The sequence below is a fragment of the Trachurus trachurus genome, assembly GCF_905171665.1.
Source record: "Trachurus trachurus genome assembly, chromosome: 18".
Classification (NCBI taxonomy): domain Eukaryota; kingdom Metazoa; phylum Chordata; class Actinopteri; order Carangiformes; family Carangidae; genus Trachurus; species Trachurus trachurus.
The window spans coordinates 22,986,024-23,005,108 of record NC_139909.1 but is presented as its reverse complement, the minus strand read 5'-3'; positions in this window follow the sequence as shown (position 1 = coordinate 23,005,108).

Below are 19,085 nucleotides of genomic sequence, written 5' to 3'. Positions count from 1 at the left end.
TTACACAATGAAAGTATCCATGAAATGTAACATTTTTGTATTGCAAGTTTCTTTGAAAATTAATTTGAATATGCAAATGAGCCTTACACTAATCAAATATGCCCAAAATACACCCGAATAGGCTTCTTTTTTTCCTTTACTCCTATCACAATGAAACTTTACACAATGAAAATAGACATTAAAAGTAACATTTTTTGTATTACAAGTTTCTTGGAAAATTAATTTGAATATGCAAATGAGCAATACACTAATGGAATATGCCCAAAATACACCCAAAAGGCTTATTTTCTTCCTTTACTCCTACCACAATCACACTTCACACAATAAAAGTATACATGAAAAGTAACATTTCTGTATTTCAAGTTTCTTGGAAAATTAATTTAAAATATGTAAATGAGCTCAACACTAATTGACTTATGGTCAAGAAGCCGTAAAGCCACAAGCAGCAACAGGGGCCAAATAACTAACACATTCATGTCCATTCAATAAGTTAACCTATGCACTGAGTGCTGTCACTTGCCACACTTGACTTATGCATACACACATGTCACTTGCCACACTTAAAAGACCTATATTGACCTTAAGAATTAATTCCACAGTCTTGTCTCCAGTTGCTTTCTAAATTCTTTTTTTTTTTATTAGCGAACAAGCCTTACCTAACGACTTTCCTCCCAGTTTGCAGAGAACATCAGAAGAAAGTCAGAATCCATCAAAGTCGTTTCAACGACTGTGTGTGATGTTATATTAAATATGCTGTTATGTTCAACAACATATGAGCGGGACTAAGAACTAAGTTATTTGGCCCCTGTTTTTGCTGCTTGCGGCTTTATGGCTTCTTGACCATAAGTCAATTAGTGTTGAGCTCATTTACATATTTAAAATTAATTTTCCAAGAAACTTGAAATACAGAAATGTTACTTTTCATGTATACTTTTATTGTGTGAAGTGTAATTGTGGTGGGAGTAAATAAAGAAAATAAGCCTATTCGGGTGTATTTTGGGCATATTCCATTAGTGTATTGCTCATTTGCATATTCAAATTCATTTTCCAAGAAACTTGTAATACAAAAATGTTACTTTTAATGTTGGTACTTTCATTGTGTAAAGTTTCATTGTGATAGGAGTAAAGGAAAAAAAGAAGCCTATTCGGGTGTATTTTGGGCATATTTGATTAGTGTAAGGCTCATTTGCATATTCAAATTGATTTTCAAAGAAACTTGTAATACAAAAAATGTTACATTTCATGGATACTTTCATCATGTAAAGTTTCATTGTGATAGGAGTAAAGGAAAAAAATAGCCCCATTGGGGTGTATTGTTGTCGGCACCATATACTTTATACAATAAATAATGATGCAAATTAAACATATTTCCCCAACTTAGGACTTTTAGTATGTTGTTTTAGACACCTCATAGAAATTATGTATGGTGAAAAACCTTCTGTGACCATTAGTTCTATTTTTGGGTCCAAAATGAGCTAAATGCCTGGACTATGATCTGTTGACAGATGATATCAGTCCACAGAACAGTTCTAGGATGAATCCATACAGTGCATCACCATCAGTCATGAATGTAACACACTTGGTTCATTTTCTTTTCACATTTAATATCTTATCATATCAGATTCGTATAGATGGATCAAAGTATCAAACACCGGTTCCAATACACCAACAACACAAACGAGTAAGTGCAACTAACCTCAAGGACTGAACAGGAAGTCATGATGAAAATCAGAAAGTGCCTCAATTGGCCACTAGAGTCTGGTTCCAACAGTGAGTCAGTCCCCATAGACTACCATGTTCAAATGTCCATTTCCATGGAGCCTGCAGGTGGAGGCTGGTAGTGGTTGTGGTGGCGCTAAAACAATAGGCAGTAGGTGAAAGAATGGAGGGCAACAGTGACTCTGACAGGAAAAGAGAATGATGGGTAAATTTTGCAGCTTCGATGGAGCGCCATATTGGAAGAGTGTGAATGACTGCGTGAGACATGTCACATATTGTACAGCTCAAGTTGGCTGCCTGAATTAGATCACACGCTTCGCTTTATGTATGTGGTTACATTGAATGACAGGCTCCACCTCTTTGAAATAAAACCCCGGTACAAGAGTTCAGAGACATAAAGTGTCTTTGCAGCAAGACGATCATACACACAATGAAGAGTCTCTCCTTGATGTCAGCTTCACTTCTCTGCTGTAAGTTCTGTTGTTGGATCATTCATCAGAAACATCATTCAAGATGTTCTGCTGTTGTGTCATCAGCTCTTTTGTTGTCTCTGCTGTTTGTTTCAGGCTGGATCTCTGTCTCAGTGTCTCACACTGTGGACGTCCAGCAAGGTGAAGACGTCACACTGCTGTGCTCCAACATTTCCAGTCGTGCAACTGTGACAGAGTGGTTCAGAGTGGTCAGAAGAACCAGAGCCAGCTGTGTCTCGTCTATGTACAAGTCTGATGCAGAAGCTTCACTCTGTGATGGAGTCAAAAGTAGATTTGAAATGAGCTCCAACGTCTCCACTGTCTTTCTGAAGATCGACGAAGTGGGTTTATCTGACACTGGACTGTATTTCTGTGGGTTTTTCATAAAGGGACACACAGTCATCGGTGATACAACACGTTTAAATGTTCAAGGTAAGTTTGTATTTTGGTAGTTCTTTTTTCACATCATAATGTTTTATGCGTCTTATAAAATCTCACTGTAGAATGAGAAAAGCACAAAAAAATATAAACCACCACATGTCTAATAACTTGTTTTGTGTTTTTTGAGTTGATGATGAATCTGAAAAGAAAGAGGATGTTGACCCTGAAGGTGAGGTTCTCCTTCTCTCTGTTACCATAGAGTGTGTAACTTCAACCTGAACCATGTCTAAACCAGCTGAATCTATTACTGTTATTGTAGCAGTGCCTGGTGGAACGACAAACCTGATGAGTGTGACTCTGGCTGTTCTGACTGTTTTCCTCATCGTAGTCGTCGTTCTGGCTGTTAAAATCGGGAAAATTCAGAGAGGTACAATAACTTCGATTTTATAATTTGTTGCACATGCTCATGTAAACTGTGTCAACATGATGGAAAATTCCAAGATTAATATTTTGACTTTTGTCTTTTGTAGCTGTGAGTGAAGAACCACAGACAGGAAGAAACCAGGTATGATATAATTTACTTGACAGATATGTTGTTAACTCAGGTTTCCCTGACAGGACCAGTTCAACTTTGATCTGATTGATCTAATGATGCCTGTTGCTACTGATGACTATAAGAGCTGGGTGGTGGGTGAACTTCTTCAATCCAAAGCTGGATGATTGATGAAGTATTTAAATCAACAAACAGACAATTCATCAAGTTTTCCATATAAAGTTGTGTGATTGTAATGGACTGGTGGAAACCCTTTACTCTTTAGGTTGAGATCTGAAAGGTGATTCTAAACAAATGATTAGTGATGATTTTTGTACCATTGTCCTGCAGCAGGTATCAAAAAGTTCAAGTTCAGTCAAGCAGGAAGTCCTACTGGTCCTCTTTACCTCAATTAATATTATGGTTAACTAATGAGTGGGTATGATTATTCATTATTAGGATTATAATTTCCAGAATCTGGGCTCAGACGACCTGAACTACACAGCTCTAAGTTTCCAGGCCAAACGAAAAAGACACCGCAGGCCTGCATCAGATAGAGAGATGGAGACCAGCGTTGTGTACGCTGCCACCAGATAGAGTCAGGAAACGTCTAGAAGAGCAGCTCAGGATGGAGCTGAGGCTTTGCCATATTCACCTGCTGTTGTGTTTGTGTGTGTCTGCTGTGGATTGAAGGACTAGATGCCAAAAAATAAAGTTTTTTCCTGTCTTTTAAAGTCTGTGTCTTTGTTAAGTTTTCTGCCTCTTCTCTGAGAGGAAAGGAGGAGGAGTGGTCATGAAGGACCCGGGTGAGACAAACTGACTTATAGAGAGAGTGAAATCTTCGGTGGGGGAAGGAGTTAGTGAGATACTCACCACTTGGTTGACAGGAAGAGACAGCACAGTAAGGTCTGAACACGTGTGAGGTGAAATCATGAGGCGTTTAAGGTCCCTGAAGGAAAGTATTAGAAGAAGCTGTTAAATTTAGCTCACTTTAAGAGATTGTATATAGTTGGAGAACAATTTTCCTATTTCAGTTTAACTATTCATCAATATCAATATCAGTTCAATTCAATATCATTAATGTTGATACGATTACTAGGAGTTTAACAACTACTGACTGAAGCAGCATGTTTGTTTGTCACAACATAAAATGTGTTCATGTAATTGCAGGATTCTACGTCTGCTCTTCATGTAAACATAAAAACAACTCAGGACTTTAAGAAAGTGGAGATTGATAAATGTTACATTGGTGTGTGTTAGAAGAAGAGATCTGAGCATCAAATGAAACTAAGTTACCAAGTTCTATACACACCACACACTTGAGGTTGTCGAATGAATCAGTAACATTATTATATGATCTGTTGACAGATGATATCAGTCCACAAAACAGGTCTAGGATGAATCCATACAGTGCATCACCATCAGTCATGAATATAACACACTTGGTCCATTTTCTTCTCATATTTAATATCTTATATCAGATTCGTATAGATGGATCAAAGTATCAAACATAACCGGTTCCAAAACACCAACAACACAAACAAGTAAGTGCAACTAAGGAGAGCACAGAGACTAGTGGTAACCTCCAGGACTGAACAGGAAGTCATGATGGAAGTCAGAAAGTTCTTTAATTGGCCACTAGAGTCTGGTTCCAACAGTGAGTCAGTCCCCATAGACCCATTATTCAAATGTCCAAATTTACAACAATAACAAACATGTTTACAGTCTGGAGAAAAAAAAATGTTTTGGACTCTAAAGTAAATTCTTCCTTCATGGAAACTTCCATTGAGGATGTAAAGTGATGAGAAAGTATCTTAACCCCCACGTAGCCTGCAGGTGGAGGCTGGTAGTGGTTGTGGTGACGCTGAAACAACAGGCAGTAGGTGACAGGAGGGCAACAGTGACACTGACATGAAAAGAGGAAGATGGTTACATTTTGCAGCTCAGATGGAGCGCCATATTGGAAGAGTGATTGCGTGAGACATGTCACACGTTTTACAGTAAAACAGTGCAGCTTGAGTTGGCTGCCTGAATTAGCCCACACACTTCGCTTTATGTATGTGGTTACATTGAACGACAGACTACACCTCTTTCTAACCAAACCCCCGATACAAGAGCTCAGAGACATAAAGTCTCACTGCAGCAGGACGATCATACGCACAATGAAGAGTCTCACCTTGATGTCAGCTTTACTTCTCTGCTGTAAGTTCTGTTGTTGGATCATTCATCAGAAACATCATTCAACATGTTCTGCAGTTGTGTCATCAGCTCTTTTGTTGTCTCTGCTGTTTGTTTCAGGCTGGATCTCTGTCTCAGTGTCTCACACTGTGGACGTCCAGCAAGGTGAAGACGTCACACTGCTGTGCTCCAACATTTCCACATACACAACTACAACAGAGTGGTTCAGAGTGGTCAACAGAACCAGAGTCAGTTGTGTCTCCTCTATGTTCAGGGCTGACGGAGAACCCTCACTCTGTGATGGATTTGACAGTAGATTTGAAATGAGCTCCAATGTCTCCACTGTCTTTCTGAAGATCAACAGAGTGGATTTATCTGACTCTGGACTGTATTTCTGTGGATTTGACCAAGGCATATACACTGTCATCGGGGATACAACACATTTAACTGTTCAAGGTAAGATTGGATTAAAGTCTAACCCCTTTTAGATGTGTCAATTTCACATTACTGTATGACTGCATCTCTAATATAATGTCACAATAGAATGAAAACAGCGCAAAGAAACAACTACTGTACAAACTGTTATTTGAACGATGACTGAATCTTCGATATTTTGGGCTGGTGATCAATCTGACAATGAAGAAGATGTTGACTCTGAAGGAGAGGTTTTCCAACTACCATAGAGTGTGTAACTAACTTCAACATGAACCATGTCTAAATTCATTATTGCTGAATCGGTTATCTTTATTGTAGAAGAACCTGATAAAAAGTACAAACCTGATCTCAAACATGCTATTTTCACATCATCATTTTTTGTGTGTATTTCATTCTTTTAAAAGAGTGATTCAATGTTTTGTTTGTTTAAGGTGACAATGAAGAAGATGTTGGCTCTGAAGGTGAGGTTCTCCTTCTCTCTGTTACCAAAGTGCAATTTCAATGTGAACCATGTCTTAAGCCACCTGAGCTTTCTCTATGATTTTTGTAGCAGTGCCTGGTGGAATGACAAACCTGATGAGTGTGACTCTGGCTGTTCTGACTGTTTTCCTAATCGTAGTCGTCGTTGTTCTGACTGTTAAAATTAGGAAACTTCACAAAGGTACAACTTACTGAAAAAAACTGTAAATTGTGTCAACATCATGTAAAACTCCACCATTTACACTCAGAAATGTTTGACTTTTGTTTTGTGTAGCTGTGGGTGAAGAAACACAGACAGGAAGAAACCAGGTAAAACACATTTTATTTAGATACGTTGTTAAGATCATTTAACACTAAGACCAGTTCAACCTATAATTATTAGATTGATGCAATGATGCCTGTTGCCACTGATGGCTGTGTTTTCAGGGACCGACAAAATTCATCAACTTAAAGCTGAATGATCTATTTAAAGTACTTAAATTGAGAAATGTCTCTGGTGTGATTATAATAAACTGATGGAAACCCTGTAATCTGTAGGTAGACATCTAAAAGGTGAATCAAAACTAATGAGAAGTCATGATTTTTGTACCATTGTCCTGCAACAGACGAGTTCAGTCATACAGGAAGTCCCTGGTGCTCCTTTAACTCTGTTAATATCATGGTTATCTAATGAATCTGTATGATTAATTGTCATTATGATAATAATCTCCAGAATCTGGGCTCAGATGACCTGAACTACGCAGCTCTAAGTTTCCAGGCCAAACCAAAAAGACACCGCAGGCCTGCAGAGATGGAGCCCAACGTTGTGTACGCTGCCACCAGATAGAGTCAGGAAACGTCTAGAAGAGCAGCTCAGGATGGAGCTGAGGCTTTGTCATATTCACCTGATGCTGTGATTTTGTGTGTCTGCTGTGGATTGAAGGACTAAATGCCAAAAAATAAAGTTTTTTTCCATCTTTTAAAGTCTGTGTCGTCGTTAATTTTTCTGCCTCTTGTCTGAGAGGAAAGGAGGAGGAGCAGTCAGAAAGGAACAGAGTGAAACAAACTGACTTATAGAGAGAGTGACATCATCGGTGGGGGGAGGAGTTAGTGAGATACTCACCACTTGGTTGACAGGAAGAGACAGCACAGTGAGGTCTGAACACATCTGAGGTAAAATCATGAGGCGTTTAAGGTCCCTGAAGGAAAGTATTAGAAGAAGCTGTTAAATTTAGCTCACTTTAAGAGATTGTATCTAGTTGGAGAACAATTTTCCTATTTCAGTTTAACTATTCATCAATATCAATATCAGTTCAATTCAATATCAGTAATGTTGATACGATTATTAGGAGTTTAACAACTACTGACTGAAGCAGCATGTTTGTTAATATGTCACAACATAAAATGTGTTCATGTAATTGCAGGATTCTACGTCTGCTCTTCATGTAAACATAAAAACAACTCAAGACTTTAAGAAAGTGGAGATTGATAAATGTCACATTGGTTCTATACACACCGCACACTTGAGGTTGTCGAATGAATCAGTAACATTATTATATGATCTGATGACGGATGCTATCAGTCCACTGAACAGTTCTAGGATGAATCCATACAGTGCAGCACCATCAGTCATGAATGTAACACACTTGGTCCATTTTCTTCTCATATCTAATATCTTATCATATCAGATTCTTCGTATAGATGGATCAAAGTATCAAACATAACCGGTTCCAATACACCAACAACACAATCAAGTGCAACTAACCTCAAGGACTGAACAGGAAGTCATGATGGAAGTCAGAAAGTGCCTCAGTTGTCCACTAGAGTCTGGTTCCAACAGTGAGTCAGTCTCCACAGACTCACATGTTCAAATGTCCAACTTTACAACAATAACAAACATGTTTACAGTCTGGAGAAAAAAAATGTTTTGGTCTCTAAAGTAAATTCTTCCTTTATGGCAACTTCCAGTGAGGATGTAGGAGTGATGAGAAAGTATCTTAACCCCCGTGGATCCTGCATGTGGAGGCTGGTAGTGGCTGTGGTGGCGCTGAAACTATAGGCAGATGGAGCGCCATATTGGAACAAGTGTGAATGACTGCGTGAGACATGTCACATATTGTACAGCTCAAGTTGGCTGCCTAAAATAGCTCACACGGTTCGCTTCATTAATGTGGTCACTTTGATTGACAGCCTCCACCTCTTTCAAATGAAACCCCCGGTACAAGAGCTCAGACACATACTGTAAATTCTCACCGCAGCAGGACGATCATACGCACAATGAAGAGTCTCTCCTTGATGTCAGCTTTACTTCTCTGCTGTAAGTTCTGTTGTTGGATCATTCATCAGAAACATCATTCAAGATGTTCTGCTGTTGTGTCATCAGCTCTTTTGTTGTCTCTGCTGTTTGTTTCAGGCTGGATCTCTGTCTCAGTGTCTCACACTGTGGACGTCCAGCCTGGGGAAGACGTCACACTGCTGTGCTCCAACATTTCCAATCGTCCAACTATGACAGAGTGGTTCAGAGTGGTCAACAGAACCAGAGCCAGCTGTGTCTCGTCTATGTACAAGTCTGATGCAGAAGCTTCAGTCTGTGATGGAGTCAAAAGTAGATTTGAAATGAGCTCCAACATCTCCACTGTCTTTCTGAAGATCGACAGAGTGGATTTATCTGACTCTGGACTGTATTTCTGTGGATTTTTCATAAAAGGACACACAGTCATCGGTGATACAACACATTTAAATGTTCAAGGTAAGATTGTATTTATGTCGAACCTCTAACAAGCCGTTTTGACATCATCATGTTTACTCTGTCTCTCATATACTGTCACAGTAGAGTTAAAACAGCACAAAGAAAAAACTACAAACTGAAACGTGTCAAACAACTGAGTCAATGTTTTTTTAGGTGATAATGAATAGGATGTTGACTCTGAAGGTGAGGTTCTCCTCTCTGTTACCACATTTCAATATGAACCACAAGAGCTTTATCTATGATTTGTATTATAGCAGAGCCTGGTGGAACGACAAACCTGATGAGTGTGATACTGGTTGGTCTGGTTCTGGGTGTTCTGACTGTTTTCCTCATCGTAGTCGTCATTGTTCTCGCTGTCAAAATCAGGAAACTTCAGAGAGGTACAACTTACTAAAAAACTGTACATTTTGTCAACATGATCAAAAACTCCCCCATTTACACTCAGTAATATTTGACTTTCTTATTTATAGCTATGAGTGAAGAACCACAGACAGGAAGAAACCAGGTAAAACATATTTTACTCAGACAAATACTTCGTTAGCTCTGGTTTCACTGACAGGACCAGTTCAACTTTGATTATTTTATTGATGCCTGATACCATTGGTGCTGCTTGGTGGGTGAACATCATTGACCCAGAGTCTGGTGGTTGATGAAATATCTCAAAACAGTATATCAAGGTATCCATACAAAGTGGTATGATGGCAATAAACTGGTGGAAACCCTGTAATCTGTAGGTTGAGGTCTGAAAGGTGAATCTACACAAATGAGAAGTGATGATTTTTGTACCATTGTCCTGCAACAGGTGTCAAACTGTTCAAGTTCAGTCAAGCAGGAAGTTCCACTGGTCCTCTTTACCTCAGTTAATATCATGGTTATCTAATGAATCTGTATGATTATTTGTTATTATGATTATAATCTCCAGAATCTGGGCTCAGACGACCTGAACTACGCAGCCCTAAGTTTCCAGGCCAAACCAAAAAGACACCACAGGCCTGCATCAGATAGAGAGATGGAGCCCAACGTTGTGTACGCTGCCACCAGATAGAGTCAGGAAACGTCTAGAAGAGCAGCTCAGGATGGAGCTGAGGCTTTGTCATATTCACCTACTGTTGTGTTTTTGTGTGTCTGCTGTGGATTGAAGGACTAAATGCCAAAAAATAAAAAAAAATTCTGTCTTTTAAACTCTGTGTCTTTGTTAAATGCTCTGCCTCTTGTCTGAGAGGAAAGGAGGAGGAGCAGTCAGAAAGGACCAGGGTGAAACAAACCGACTTTTAGAGAGAGTGACACCATTAGTGGGGGGAGGAGTTAGAGAGATACTCACTACTTGGGTGACAGGAAGAGACAGCACAGTGAGGTCTGACCACATCTGAGGTAAAATCATTAGGTGTCTATAAGGTCCCTGAAGGAAAGAATCTAAACCTGTAGTTTAGAGACAAATTAAATTTAGCTCACTTCAAGTGTACTTCAGTGTAACTATTCATTTAAAGGCCAATTGCCATTTTTAAAATTCTGGACTTTATTTCTAACCTAAAATACAATCATTTACTCACTCAGATAACTTTGGTGTCATTACAAGTCGTTCTGATGGAATTAGATCCAGCCGAGAGCCGCATATATGTCCCTGCTGTTCTATCAGTAAGTAATTGAACTGACTGAACTAATGTAACTGATGACAACGATTGAATCTAATTGAATAAGGCAGAGCTAAGTTTTACTTACTATCTTATTGTCATTTCAGTCAGACAACTGATGATTTAAATGTGTGTTACAACTTCGGTATGCATTTGGAGTTTGGCATCAGATATCTGACCTCAACACTCCCTGAACAGGATTTCATGAATTGTGTATTTGAGTGATGAGGAAATACTTTGAAGCCCCATGAGCCTGCAGGTGGAGGCTGAGGTGGTGGTGGGACTGAAGCAACAGACAGTAGGTGATAGGACACCGTATGTCAGTGTCACAAACTGGCAAAGACGTAGGTAGCTAAATTTGCTCATGAGCTTCAGTTCATGTGGTTACAGTGAACGACAGACTCCACCTCTTTCAAACAAACCCCCAGTACAAGAGCTCAGAGACGGAAAGTCTCACTGCAGCAGGACGATCATACGCACAATGAAGAGTCTCACCTTGATGTCAGCTTTACTTCTCTGCTGTAAGTTCTGTTGTTGGATCATTCATCAGAAACATCATTCAAGATGTTCTGCTGTTGTGTCATCAGCTCTTTTGTTGTCTCTGCTGTTTGTTTCAGGCTGGATCTCTGTCTCAGTGTCTCACACTGTGGACGTCCAGCCTGGTCAAGACGTCACACTGCTGTGCTCCAACATTTCCAAAGAGGGAACTTACACACACTGGTCCAGGGTGGTCAACAGAACCAGAGCCAGCTGTGTCTCCACGATGTACTGGGCTGAGACTGAACCGTCACTCTGTCCTGGATTTGACAGTAGATTTGAAATGAGCTCCAATGTCTCCACTGTCTTTCTGAAGATCAACAGAGTGGATTTATCTGACGCTGGACTGTATTTCTGTGGGTTTTATATTAATGCATGCACGGCCATCAGTGATACAACACAGTTAAATGTTCAAGGTACGATTGTATTTACTTCAAACCTCTAACAAGCCGTTCTGACATCATCATGTTTACTCTGTCTCTCATATACTGTCACAGTAGAGTTAAAACAGCACAAAGAATCAACTACAAGCTGAAACGTGTCAAACAACTGAATCAATGTTTTTTAGGTGATAATGAATCTGAGGATGTTGGCTCTGAAGGTCAGGTTCTCCTTCTCTCTGTTACCATAGTACAGTTACAATATGAACCATGTAGCAACAAGAGCTTTATCTATGATTTTTATTGTGCCTGGTGGAACGACAAACCTGATGAGTGTGATACTGGTTGTTCTGATTGTTTTCCTCATCGTAGTCGTCATTGTTCTCGCTGTTAAAATCAGGAAACTTCAGAGAGGTACAACTTACTAAAAAACTATACATTTTGTCAACATGATCAAAAACTCCCCCATTTACACTCAGTAATATTTGTCTTTTCTTATTTGTAGCTGTGAGTGAAGAACCACAGACAGGAAGAAACCAGGTAAAACATATTTTACTCTGACAAATACTCTGTTAGCTCTGGTTTCACTGACAGGACCAGCTCAACTTTGATTATTTGACTGATGCCTGATACCACTGGTGCTGCTTGGTGGGTGAACATCACTGACCCAGAGTCTGGTGGTTGATGAAGTATTTATATCAAGAAATGTCTCAAAACTGTATATCAAGGTATCCATACAAAGTGCTATGATGGTAATAAACTGGTGGAAACCTTGTAATCTGTAGGTTGAGGTCTGAAAGGTGAATCTACACAAATGAGAAGTGATGATTTTTGTACCATTGTCTTGCAACAAGTGTCAAACTGTTCAAGTTAAGTCAAGCAGGAAGTTCCACTGGTCCTCTTTACCTCAGTTAATATCATGGTTATCTGATTAATCTGTATGATTTATTGTTATTATGATTATAATTTCCAGAATCTGGGCTCAGACGACCTGAACTACGCAGCTCTAAGTTTCCAGGCCAAACCAAAAAGACACCGCAGACCTGCATCAGATAGAGAGATGGAGCCCAATGTTGTGTATGCTGCCACCAGATAGAGTCAGGAAACGTCTAGAAGAGCAGCTCAGGATGGAGCTGAGGCTTTGTCATATTCACCTGCTGCTGTGTTTTTGTGTGTTTGCTGTGGATTAAAGGACTAAATGCCAAAAAAAGAAATAAAAGTTTCTCTCTGTCAGTCAAAGTCTGTGTCATTCTTAACGTGATAGTTCAGAAATTTGCGAAGTGGGTTGTATGAGGTACAAATGGCCAGTACAATATCTGCAGTAGAAAGCTACTCCTCGCCACTGAGAAGCACCGGCGAATGGCCATTTATACCTCATACAACTGCACTTAAAAAAGGCTTAACTATCCCTTTAAGTTTTCTGCCTCTTGTATGAGAGGAAAGAAGGAGGAGGGATGAAACTATAGACAGTAGAAAACGCACACAGGGCAACAGTGTCACTGACAGACAGAGAGGAAAATGAGTCAGGTGGATGTCTGCCTAAATTAGTTCACAGGTTACACTGTGGTCACTTTGATTGACAGGCTCCACCTCTTCCTAACAAAACCCCGGTACAAGAGCTCAGAGACGGAAAGTCTCACTGCAGCAGGACGATCATACGCACAATGAAGAATCTCTCCTTGATGTCAGCTTTACTTCTCTGCTGTAAGTTCTGTTGTTGGATCATTCATCAGAAACATCATTCAAGATGTCCTGCTGTTGTGTCATCAGCTCTTTTGTTGTCTCTGCTGTTTGTTTCAGGCTGGATCTCTGTCTCAGTGTCTCACACTGTGGACGTCCAGCCTGGTCAAGACGTCACACTGCTGTGCTCCAAAATTACTAGTAATCCAACACAGACTGATTGGTTCAGAGTGGTCAACAGAACCAGAGTCAGCTGTGTCTGCTCTATGTTCTGGGCTGAGACTGAACCCTTATTCTGTGATGGATTTGACAGTAGATTTGAAATGAGCTCCAACGTCTCCGCTGTCTTTCTGAAGATCAACAGAGTGGATTTATCTGACTCTGGACTGTATTTCTGTGGATTTAACCCAGACACAGACATAGCCATCAGTGATACAACACAGTTAAATGTTCAAGGTAAGTTTGTATTTACTTCGAACCTCTAACAAGCCGTTCTGACATCATGTTTACTCTGTCTCTCATATTCTGCCACAATAGAGTTAAAACAGCACAAAGAAAAAACTACAAACTGAAACGTGTCAAACAACTAAATCATTGTTTTTTAGGTGATAATGAATCTGAAAATAAAGAGGATGTTGACTCTGAAGGTGAGGTTCTCCTTCTCACTGTTACCATAGTGCAGTTACAATATGAACCATGTCTAGAGCAACAAGAGCTTTATCTATGATTTTTATTTTAGCAGAGCCTGGTGGAACGACAAACCTGATGAGTGTGATACTGGTTGGTCTGGTTCTGGGTGTTCTGATTGTTTTCCTCATCGTAGTCGTCATTGTTCTCGCTGTCAAAATCAGGAAACTTCAGAGAGGTACAACTTACTAAAAAACTGTAAATCTTTTCAACATGATCAAAAACTCCTAGTCATATTTGACTTTTCTTATTTATAGCTGTGAGTGAAGAACCACATACAGGAAGAAACCAGGTAAAACAGCTTTTACTTGGACAAATACTCTGTTAGCTCTGGTTTCACTGACAGGACCAGTTCAACTTTGATTATTTGACTGATGCCTGATACCACTGGTGCTGCTTGGTGGGTGAACATCATTGACCCAGAGTCTGGTCGTTGATGAAGTATTTATATCAAGAAGTCTCAAAACATTATATCAAGGTATCCATACAAAGTAGTGTGATGGTAATAAACTGGTGGAAACCTTGTAATCTGTAGGTTGAGGTCTGAAAGGTGAATCTACACAAATGAGAAGTGATGATTTTTGTACCATTGTCCTGCAACAGGCATCAAACAGTTCAAGTTCAGTCAAGCAGGAAGTTCCACTGGTCCTCTTAACCTCAGTTAATATCATGGTTATCTAATTAATCTGTATGAGTATTTGTTATTATGATTATAATCTCCAGAATCTGGGCTCAGGCGACCTGAACTACACAGCTCTAAGTTTCCAGGCCAAACCAAAAAGACGCCACAGGCCTACATCAGATAGAGAGATGGAGCCCAGCGTTGTGTACGCTGCCACCAGATAGAGTCAGGAAACGTCTAGAAGAGCAGCTCAGGATGGAGCTGAGGCTTTGTCTTATTCACCTGCTACTGTGTTTTTGTGTTTCTGCTGTGGATTGAAGGATTGAATGCCAAAGAATAAAGGTTTCTTTCTCAAAAAGTCTGTGTCATTAATTGTTCTGCTTCTTGTCTGAGAGGAAAGGAGGAGGAGCAGTCAGAAAGGACCAGGATGAAACAAACTGACTTATAGAGAGAGTGACATCATCGGTGGGGGGAGGAGTTAGTGAGATACTCACCACTTGGTTGACAGGAAGAGACAGCACAGTGAGGTCTGAACACATTTGAGGTGAAATCATGAGGCGTTTAAGGTCCCTGAAGGAAAGTAAGAAGCTGTAGACTAAACTGTTGTTTAGAGAAAAATAAACTCAACTCACTTAGACACATTGGATCTAGTTAGAGGACAATTTTCCTGTTTAATTTAAACTATTCATCTAATGTCAGTGATGTTGATATAATGCTCAGTCCAACCCATCCACTGACTGAAAAATCATGTTTTTTAATGTGTAACAACATGAAAAGTATTAATGTTCCTGCAGGATTCTACATAGGCTACTATCCACTCTTCATGTGAACAGAAAAACAACTCAAGACTTTTTTTAAAAAATGAAGATTGAGACAGAAAGATGAAAAGCACAAAACTAAATTTATGGTTTTTACAAATCGAAAAAAGGATGAAATTGAACTTTCATTTGCAGGAGAGAGTGTTGAAAGAGTGTCTGTATTTAGGTTTTTAGGTGTTATCCTGGACGACAAGTTGTCATGGAAAAACCACATAGCATATGTAAAAGCCAAGGTGGCAAAGAGTATCTATATTTTGAATAAGGTTAAGTTTGTCTTGGACACTAACACACTAAGAATTCTGTATTGTACATTTATTTTGCCATATTTTAATTATTGCGTGGAGGTGTGGGGCAACACTTATGTAAGTAACATCGCTCCTCTGTTTCTGCTACAAAAAAGAGCAGTAAGAGTATTCCACAAGGCAGGTAATAGAGATCCCTCAAATAGATTTTTTATTTCTGCAGGTTTGTTGAAAATGGTTGATATAATAGAATTACAGACCCTAAAAATAATGTTTAAAGCAAAGAACAGATCATTACCAGAACAATTACAAAGCTTGTTTAAACTGGAGGAAGGGGACAACAGACTGAAGCTTGACTTTAAATATACATTTGCAAGGTTGAGCTTAAAACAAATGTGTATTTCTGTTGCAGGTGTAAAAGTATGGCATTCACAAAGCAAGGAATTGAAAAGTTGTACAAGTATGTCTCAGTTTAAGAAAATGTTTAAAAAAGAAAAGATAAGTATTTACAAAAAAGAAGAAGGAGAAAGAGAAAAAGAAGGGAAAAAAAAGAAAAAGATAGATAGACGAGTGGTGTTTACCGTTATTTTGTTTGTTTGTTTGTTTGTTTGTTTTTTTTGTCATTGCTATGTTTCATTATCTTTAATATTTTGAAACAGAGAATAATATTGGTGTTGAAGTAAGCCATTTAAATTTGTAACAACAGAGAGGGGCAGGTATTATAAGTTTTTTCTTCATCCTGCTCCTTTTCATTCATGGTGAAAATGTGTACACTATGTATATGTGCAACTATGTGAGAACCATGAATGAAATAAATCAAAATGAAATGAAATGAAGAAGGGATCTGAGCATAAAAAGGCAACTAGGTTACCATATTTTATACACACCACACATGATGATCTGAGGACCTCCAGTCTGTCATAATCTGTGAATAAAATGTGAGCGATATAAAATTTTATCTGTGCTTGTGCTGTGTTTTATTAGGGTCCGGGCAGCGCAGCTGACAGGACACTATTGTATTCCTAGGAATTCTTCTTCTTCTTCTTTCTTTCTTTCTTTCTTTCTTTCTTTCTTTCTTCTTCCAAGGAAGTCATACTTCCCATGGGCGAAAACTCACCAAACCTTGCACAAAGGTTCAGTCCCATGCCAGATTCACTCAACTCCAAGGACATGTGCCCCCCCCCTCCTAGGGGGGGCACAATAAGCGTTTAAATTTAAAAACTTTAAAAATTCCTACCAAACCAACGGTAGATGCTACAGTGTTGAAACTTCACCACAATGTAGCCTCAATACTGCTGAAACTTTTGTCCACTTAAACTTATTACAAATTATGAAGTCCATCACTCTGTTTTTTTCAATAACTGTAAAACTTTTAAAATGTATCTCCTCCCACAATTTTTGCTCAATTGACACCAAACTTGCTACAGAGCATCTCCAGACCGTCCTCCACAAAACTTGTTTCTCGGATTTTTGATTAAGCAAAAATTGAGCCTACAGTGCATGAAAACGTTTGACTGTAAACAGTACCGTAAACATATACCATCAAATTCTTGATAAATACATTTTCAATCTTCCTGAAAAAAAATGACAATATTCTGGAGTCATGGTTGATGAAGTTTGGCAAATATCAGAATTTTATCTCAAAAACTGAATTTTTGAGAACATTTTGAATTCTGCTCTCATGGGAACAACTGCAGTCAATGTGAGAGTGGAATTTATAAACATCATATTTTCTCTTATGAAGCAAGACACTTATCATTAAAAACAAATCACCAACATTTCCATGCTGTCAAGATGCAATTTATGTATTATCAGATTTTTGTTTAGATGACTGAATTATTGACATTTTGACCATTTCATCACAACAGCTGCCCGGGCACTGGCTCACCTGAGTGGATAAATGAAGCTACACAGCAGGTCTCACTACCAGCTAATTAGCTCAGTGAGTTAGGAGCTGGTTCTTGGTGTCAGAGATTGTGAGTTCGAGACCCAGCAAGGGTGATGATGATGATGACTTGACAAAATGTCAGTTGTCCTCAAGCTGTTTTGCTGTCTAAATGCAATTTATGTATTAACAGATTTTTGTTTAGATAATAGAATTTCTGACTTTTCAAAATCTGCCTTGACAACAGCTGCCCGGGCACTGACTCACCTGAGTGGATAAATGAAGCTACACAGCAGGTATCACTACCAGCCAATTAGCTCAGCGAGTTAGGAGCTGGTTCTTGGTGTCAGAGGCTGTGGGTTCGAGACCCAGCAAGGGCGATGATGATGATGATGATGACAAATCAAAATGTCAGTTGTCCTCAACACGAAACACAAGACAATTGTCCTAATGGTGGCATCACAGCAATCCTCTAAATTTAAAAATCCAAATAGCTTGGACTGGACCATGTGCGAAGGCTCCTAACATCTTAGACTCATAGTAGATGTTTGACAAATACATATCATTATTTTACCTCAAAAACTGATTTTTCTTTTTACTGTGGTTTCAAATCTGCCTACACGACAGTGAATGGCTTAGTCAATTTGTGAAGCCACTGTTGAATGCCCCTTGTCAATTAGCTCAGTGAGATAGACAACGGTCTTTGGTTCCCGAGGTTGTGGGTTCAATCCTCGACTGGTACAAATTGAACATTATAAGGTCAACTGTCTTGTCTTCCTGTTCTCCTGTTTGTTGCTCAGAATTGCCTAAATTTGCCCAAAAGTAGCCCGGACCCGACCCATCGCTGCGCAGCAGCTATAATTTATGTTTGAAGTTACTGATCCCCATTTTTGTAGGCTTTTTAATTTGAGGAAAAAAGAAACAAGAGGGGGAAAAGTGATTGATAGATGTTAATCCTCACATTACGCAATGATGCAACCAGTGAGTTTTTGGCGCAGGAAAAAAGGAACCAAAAGAACACAACTAAAGGATATAGAAACGCTAAGAGTAAAGTAATAATATAGCAATAAGGAGGCCGAGGGTTGTATGGGCAGTTTGTAGGCGGTTTACTTAGGTACACACACGTTTTTATTGATGTATTCTGTTGCGCAGTGTAATTGATTAGGCGTGATGAGTCCCATCGTGTGGATATGATGCTGTAGCTATGCTCATCAGTGGTTGTAGAGCCGGTTCAGGACTGTCACCACAGTCACTGTGTAATTCAAACACTGACAGAGACTAGTGGTAACCTCCAGGACTGAACAGGAAGTCATGGTGGAAGTCAGAAAATGCCTCAATCGGGCCACTAGAGTCTGGTTCCAACAGTGAGTGAGTCCCCATAGACTACCATGCTCACATGTCCAACTTTACAACAATAACAAGCATGTTTACAGTCTGGAACACAAACAGTTTTGGTCTCTAGAGTAGATTTGTCCTCCATGACAACAGCCAGTGAGAATATAAGAGTGATGACAAAGTATCTTAACCTATGGAGCCTGCAAGTGGAGGGTGGTGATGGTGGTGGCGTTGAAACAACAGCAGGTAACAGTAGGCAGGGCAACAGTGACACTGACAGGCAAAGAGGAAGATGGGTAAACTTTGCAGCTTAGAGGGCCAAGTTGGCAGGGCGTGAATGACTGA